At 42.9% G+C, this 7,297-nt stretch overlaps 1 pseudogene; it reads left to right on the forward strand.

Moving 5' to 3' along the window:
* Nucleotides 1-2,369: 2,369 nt before the first annotated feature.
* Nucleotides 2,370-3,660, forward strand: LOC142362533 (uncharacterized; annotated as a pseudogene).
* Nucleotides 3,661-7,297: the final 3,637 nt, after the last annotated feature.

Genomic DNA, 7,297 nt, shown 5'->3' on the forward strand with positions numbered 1-7,297 from the left:
AGGATTGCATCATGTGGATTGTGACCAGGATGGAAAATTACTGATGCCTGAAGTCAATCCTCTTGAGACCCTACAAACAGTGGTACCAAGGAAAGCTCTTTGAGCTCTTCTGGTCCGCAGCAGGCTGCGCCCAGTAACTCCCTGTGGGTGGGACGCTGCTCAGAGTAACTCGCAAACTATTTGCTCTGATCTCCTCAAGACTCAACCTTTGTCCATTGAGAAATCATTTGCGCTGAACTCGAGGGGAGCTTTTATGATTGCGTGTATGTGTGTGTGAATTGATTCAAAACAAAATATTCTACTATTGTGATTGTAACAGCAAATTCTTTTTAATCACTCAGTAAATGCTAAGTTAAACAGTGATTAACAGCTGCTAAATTCCTGTGATTCTCTTTCTCTCTTTGAACTGTGAACACAAGCTGAACTGCTGCTAAGCATGTTCCTTAGACATAAACCATTGTGGTCTAAGGCCAGTTCTGGATCCAGCCGCACCAAGGCTCCTCTCTGAGAAGGAGTTTAGAAAGCACGGGGGGTCCAGTCCGAACGTGGCAACTCAACAGGAGAGTCTTCCCTACCGCCTTACACTTTTCTTCCACTCTGTATAAGCCATTTTCTACTCAGAACCCCCTTTGATTTTGTATTCCGTTCATTTAACAAGTAATGGAGTGAACCTTGCCAACGAACTCTGTAAAATCACACTTTCTAAACTTTCAGTAAAATCTTCTATTGTAAAACCTTTGAGTGATCAGTTAAGCAACTGAACCACCCATTTGTGACAAATTGGCATAGCTGTCATGATGGCAAGTAGTATCACCTAATAGTTAAAAAAAAAAAATTGAATAAATCCACTTCCCAAATTCTCAGATGAATGGGTTCGTGAGAATGGGCATGACTGGGAAGCTGTAGAAAAGCAACTACCGGTGGCTAGGACTTATATAAAAGCTGGAAAAGAAACGATCCCAAACACTACTACCAGCTCTGAGAGACATTGTTAACCCTTTCCTTTTTCAGTCCAAAAATGAATAATGCCTGGATGACAACTTGGTCCATCTGTCCAGCAAGTGGAACCCTATCAATGTATACACGATAATGGTCCATACATTTTAATCGCAGTCGGACCTTGACAACAAATGACAAAATTTCTGATAGATACAGGAGCACAGATTTCAATACTAACACAACAAGATGCTGAGAAGTTTGGTGTATGACCCAGGCAGCAAAGAGTTAAAATTACTGGAGTGAATGGAGCAAGTGCTATTTGCCGAACTGCAAAGGTTAATTTCTGGCTCCCTGATGACCAGTGTATGCCGTCTACTCAATTTGCAGTTAAGGTTCACAAAGAAAACATTTTAGGCTTCGCTGTTTTAAGTGGACAAACCTGCCACTTGCCGGATGGCAGTATGTGGTCTTTCAGTTAAAATATCAATCCTAACCCTAATGAAAATTGGGAAGCTACTGATAATAATAGTACAAAGCAGAGAATAACTACTAGATGAATTTATCCTGTATCAAAGAGGGGTAACCTGTTTGGCCTTCCCCACCAAAACTTCTCATTCTTTTCTTTTGCAAATACAGACGAGAAGAATCTACACTGATGCCAATGGTGGCAACAGCAGCGTATCCCCAGCTCACCATCGTTCTTCTTCTTAATTGGGATAAGTATAACCCTTCCAGTGCAGACACAAAATCCTGGGACCATGCACTAGTAAATCATGCCAGAAGTGCTGGGATCCCACCAAAAGACGAAACACGCTTAAACCTTGCTACTTTAGTTATTCATGGAGACGAGGCACACCTAGAGGAGGAATGGAAATGGAAAATACTACACAACAAAGGAACTGGAATATCCCACGATAACAATAGCATTTGCCAAATTCTATCACTCCAAGCCACTCCAGGGGAGGAAATTAAAACAGGATGTTGAGTAATCAATGGATCTAGTAATAGCAAACCCACTGAAATCAGAATATAGTACACTGATTTCTCCAAACCCAAATACAATGAAAAATCTTGTTGCAATATACCAGAACTAGATTGTTGGTACAATTTAACTTTTACACATTCTGTACTAGCACTCTGCCCCTCAGGTAAATGTGGTGTAGAACTATTGTTTAATTTCATGATTACTGAACAACAAATGTGGAAGTTGTGCTCCACGGGATGGCCATGGAATGATACAGACGTACTTCGTGACATACCTATACGTAATCTAAATTTATCCACAATAGAGCTACATAATAACATTGCTTTTTCACAGAGAAGATTAGAACATTAAAAATGATGATGAAAATTCACCATTTACATCTCTGAAGGGGGTGGAAGAAGATACCGTCTCTGTAGGATGTGGAATTGAAAATCACGATGAATGCATGACAGCAGATTTACACATCGTCATATACTATGTTGGGGGAGAACAATACATATGCACCTGTCCTTTCAAACATGAAGGTTGGTGTATATTTACCATACCACATTCAACACTTGTAGCATGTCTTTCGACAGACCCCAGCTCTCGCTCCAGCTTAGGTTTCCAATTAAAAATTGCTGTCAAACAATTACACCCACTGCCTGAGCCTCCTATCGAAGTGTCTCCTTACACCTACAACATTGGTCCCTACCTAATCAAAAACACAGGGCAACAGCAAATGCTATTTAACCCCTCATGACTCTCAAACGAGTGGAATTGTCCGTGGAGGTTAACATCTCTGCACTTAAACCTACCTGTTCAACATTCCTAAAAACATCTTATACAGGATGGTTAGCATGGCTGCACGGACGAACCCGGACCTCTCCAAAATGACCAAGGAGAGACGTGACTGGTGTCTTAGGAACTGGATAGGGAGTGCTAAACAGCATAGATGCTGAAGTTTTGGCAAACAAGATAAATTCAGTAACAAGTAATTTGTATGAATTAACCCAACCATTACAATCTTCTCTATCAGCATTAGGAACTAATCAGTGGCTCTTATCTGACATTTTACCCCAACGTGAGAGAATAACTGAAAAATATCAGCAATTAATTGTTGATGCACTAGCTGTAACGCAAATTAATGTCTCTCTTGTTCTCAGCTGTATTCAGGCTCAACTGCAGGTACAATCTACTGTAGCAACAATTATAAGAGAAGGTGAAGAAGGCACCCTACCCACTGAAATTTGGGATAATGCAACTAAATTTGAAAGGGAATTCCAGTCCTGGTGGCAACTAGTTAATTTCACTTACAATCCCACTAACAGCAAAGCCACAGCTTTTGTTCTATCTATAAGCAATGCTTCGGTATACACTCTATACCCAATTATTGCACTAGGATTAAATCACAATGGAACTGTACTCCTTCCATTAGAACACAGAGTATGGGCCCAACAAAAAAAAAAAAGAGGCAAACTGTTGATATTACTGCATGTGTTGTGTGGGAACAACAGGGATTTGTTTGTGAAAGTAATACTATCAAGGCCCAAGACATTTGTCTTGACACAAAATAAAATGTTTGTCACCTTGAAATACACCCTGATGAAACCCCTGAAACTATACTCGTATATATTGGAAATGGATGCATTTGCATGAGAACCCTTTGTGATTCTATATCCATAGACACTACCACTGCAGATATAGATAACCACTTCAACACCTGTGTTTGTAATTTTACCAAAATTGAAGGATGATACTTAACTATTCAGCTCCTATTACAACTCATCAATTGCCTGTGGATGTTGTCTACCTGGACTTTAGTAAGGCCTTCGACACTCTTTCCCACAGCATCCTCCTGGAGAAACAAGCTGCTCATGGTCTGGATGGGCGTATGCTTCGCTGGGTAAAAAACTGGCTGGATGGCCAAGCCCAGAGAGTTGCGGTGGAGTTAAATCCAACTGTTGACCGGTCATGAGTGGTATTCCCCAGGGCTCAGTTTTGGGGCCAGTTCTGTTTGATATCTTTATCAATGATCTGTATGAGGGGATTGAGTGCTCCCTCAATAAGTTTGCAGATGACACCAAGCTGGGCAGGAGTGTTGATCTGCTTGAGGGTAGGAAGGCTCTGCAGAGGGATCTGGACAGACTGGATCAATGGGCCAAGGCCAACTGTATGAGGTCAACAAGGTCAAGTGCCAGGTCCTGTTGCTGGAAAGCTGCCTGGAGGAAAAGGACCTTGGGGTGTTGGTCGACAGCTGGCTGAACATGAGCCAGCAGAGTGCCCAGGTGGCCAAGAAGGCCAACGGCATCCTGGCTTGTGTCAGGAATAGTGTTGCCAGCAGGAGTAGGGAGGTGGTCATGCCCCTGTACTCAGCACTGGTGAGGCCACACTTGAAGTACTGTGTTCACTTTTGGGCCTCTCACTACAAGAAGGACATTGAGGTGATGGAGCATTTCCAGAGAAGGGCAATGAGGCTGGTGAGGGGTCTGGAGAACAAGTCTTACAAGGAGAGGCTGAGAAAACTGGGGCTGTTTAGTCTGGAGGAGAGGAGGCTGAGGGGGGCCCTTATTGCTCTCTACAACTACCTGAGAGGAGGTTGTAGTGAGGCAGGTGTTGGTCTCTTCTCCCAACTAACTAGCAATAGGACAAGAGGCAATGGCCTCAAGTTGTGTCAGGGAAGGTTTAGATTGGATATTAGGAAAAATTTCTTTATGGAAAGAGTGGTCAGGCATTGGAACAGGCTGCCCAGGGAAGTGGTTGACTCCCCATCCCTGAAGGTATTTAAAAAATATGTAGATATGGCACTTGGGGATATAGTTTAGCAGACATGGCGGTGATTGGTGGATGGTTGGACTTGATGACCTTAGAGGTCTTTTCCAGCCCTAATGATTCTATGATTCTATGATTCTAATTGCTGAAATCCGACTATGCATCATATCAAGACCTGTCACCTACCGCTATTGGGTTGAACCTCACATTCATGAAAAAGCTGTTGCAAAGTGATGACCTGCATCAACTGCTGAAACAAATTCGAGACAGTGGACAAAGGACTCTGATCACTGTCCATCATGACACAGAAGAAATGCACCATGTCCTTGAAAGAGTGAAGGTTGGGGAACATCGCTGTTGGGATACCTTATTTGGGTGGTCTTGAACAGCGACCGGAATCCTGAACCATATGTTACACCCCACTGTGATTCTGTTGACTCTTGTGATATTATGCTTGCTGTTAAACATTTTCATATACATTAGAGTGTGGAAGTTAGCTAAACAAGTCACATTGCTACAAATCCCTACTTACATATGTAACCTTGTTTAATCACATTTAACGAATCTCAATAATTAAGGTAACCAACCAAAAATTTCCCTCAAAGTATAATTGGCATAGAGGAAAGAGGCAACCACACTGCCGTGTCCCCCCTCATACCTGGCAATCCCAGAACCAGCCAACACTCTTGCTTACACTGCAAGAATAGTTAGCTGGCGTGCATTGAATCGGGACGACTTGGCACTTTCCTTGTCTTTGTACAAGAGCTGTGAGTTGGGCCGATCAGGCGCTCCCTGACCGCACCTGAAACTCCTGATGCCTGGAGTCGCACCTGCCTGGTAGATGTCAGAACTGTGCATTCTGGGTAGTACTAGAATTGTATAGTTGCTGTCTAGATACCAGGATTGCATCATGTGGATTGTGACCAGGATGGAAAATTACTGATGCCTGAAGTCAATCCTCTTGAGACCCTACAAACAGTGGTACCAAGGAAAGCTCTTTGAGCTCTTCTGGTCCGCAGCAGGCTGCGCCCAGTAACTCCCTGTGGGTGGGACGCTGCTCAGAGTAACTCGCAAACTATTTGCTCTGATCTCCTCAAGACTCAACCTTTGTCCATTGAGAAATCATTTGCGCTGAACTCGAGGGGAGCTTTTATGATTGCGTGTATGTGTGTGTGAATTGATTCAAAACAAAATATTCTACTATTGTGATTGTAACAGCAAATTCTTTTTAATCACTCAGTAAATGCTAAGTTAAACAGTGATTAACAGCTGCTAAATTCCTGTGATTCTCTTTCTCTCTTTGAACTGTGAACACAAGCTGAACTGCTGCTAAGCATGTTCCTTAGACATAAACCATTGTGGTCTAAGGCCAGTTCTGGATCCAGCCGCACCAAGGCTCCTCTCTGAGAAGGAGTTTAGAAAGCACGGGGGGTCCAGTCCGAACGTGGCAACTCAACAGGAGAGTCTTCCCTACCGCCTTACACTTTTCTTCCACTCTGTATAAGCCATTTTCTACTCAGAACCCCCTTTGATTTTGTATTCCGTTCATTTAACAAGTAATGGAGTGAACCTTGCCAACGAACTCTGTAAAATCACACTTTCTAAACTTTCAGTAAAATCTTCTATTGTAAAACCTTTGAGTGATTATTTAAGCGTCCTGACCACTCATTCATGACACCCACCCCTACCATTTTGGACAAAACCAGTTACTTCTGGTTAATTAGCTGTCTATTTTTATTTTCTGCACAGATATTTGATGTTAGATGTTGGCATCAGTGGAAGAGTAAGTGAGTATAGCCCTCTGACTGTTCCTACCTATGTAGTCCTTCTCCAGACACAGATGGGTGGCAGCCACCTAGGAGTGCTGCTGCCAGGTGTCACTAAGGGGTGAGAGACAGTGCTCATTGCAAGGGGGAGCAAAAGAACACTCAGACTGCAACCACTTCTACACACCATCTTGCTTTTTGTGGTGCAGCTTATCAATATACAGGACAGATGAACTAGCTTGTTTGTGCTGCCAATATAAGGTCTACAGTAAGGAATAATTTCCACATTGTACTCTTGATTCTTCTGTATTTGCTTCTGCTCAGACTGAGGACTGATTCTGTAAATCCTCCCCTTCTTGTTATCGTGGCCCTCCAGATAATGATACAATGCAGTCAAATGTGGATGGGTATAGCTGTATCAGTTTTTAACCCACAGCAGAGAAATGATGAATCAAACGAGCGTTTTGCACAGGGTTGATATGGTCTCTGGGCAACCTGTGTTCATTACAGTTCTGTAACTTTTCTTCAAAAACATAATTAAAATTGGAATCATACTCCTTCGAGTATACAGCATCGTCTGACAGAGCTGCAGCAAGCGAAGCTTTGCTTGACCTGCTAATTCTGTTCCTTGGCTGCCATGAATTTGGCGTGGCGTACCAGGGACCGTGATAAAGACGTGTGGTGACATGAGCCTGATCTGCCCAAACACTGAGGCAGATTCTGACCACAGTATATTCCAAACCACTTCCGTGGTTACCTCACCAAAATGCACAGGTTATTATTGGTAATACGACGGTTTCCTGCCTTCAGGAGTGAAATGAGAAAATAATGTGGAATTCTAGGGAACAGAATTGTA

The sequence above is a fragment of the Opisthocomus hoazin genome, chromosome 10 (assembly GCF_030867145.1).
Source record: "Opisthocomus hoazin isolate bOpiHoa1 chromosome 10, bOpiHoa1.hap1, whole genome shotgun sequence".
NCBI lineage: Eukaryota > Metazoa > Chordata > Aves > Opisthocomiformes > Opisthocomidae > Opisthocomus > Opisthocomus hoazin.